We start from the raw sequence: 611 nt of genomic DNA, 5'->3' as shown, positions 1-611 counted from the left end.
AACAACTGCAAACCCAGAGATTATTGCAGACCTCATAAACACAACAAGAAGGCAGCGGATATATGTTGATATGGAGACATTCAAACAGCTACAGATGGAAGTACCAATGATGGAAGAAACAATGGAATTCAAATAAAGGAAATACTCTAAAGATAGAGAATTAGAGGAAATAAGTTCATGAGGAGTTATTTGAACAGGTATGGAAGAATGTAAAAATGATGAAAGAAACAATGAAAGCTATTAAGAAAGCAAACAGCCAAAAACATGAATCCAGATGAGGAAGAACTTGCACAACTATAGAATAAAATGCAAAAGATGTAAGAAAAAATTGAAACAATAGATAAGGAGTTAAAAGAACTTTTAAAAAATTATCACAAGATAGAAAGAATATAGCCAATACAGTACTGGAAATAACAGAAATAAATGAAAATTCAATCAAAAATATTAAGACCAAAATGAGATAAATTCTCAATACGCTTGGGGGCGGGGGGGGGTAGAACAAAAGTGATGGACAGGAAGTCAGTGAGCTGGAAGACAAATATCTCAAAAGAAGAATCCAAGACACTAAAGAGCTGAATAGAAGATTCCAAAAGGCAGCATGGAATGACAAA

The sequence above is a fragment of the Elephantulus edwardii genome, unplaced genomic scaffold (genome assembly GCF_000299155.1).
Source record: "Elephantulus edwardii isolate Elephantulus edwardi_28Jun2011 unplaced genomic scaffold, EleEdw1.0 scaffold00190, whole genome shotgun sequence".
NCBI classification, from domain to species: Eukaryota; Metazoa; Chordata; class Mammalia; order Macroscelidea; family Macroscelididae; genus Elephantulus; species Elephantulus edwardii.
Note: the sequence above shows the minus strand (reverse complement) of the source record.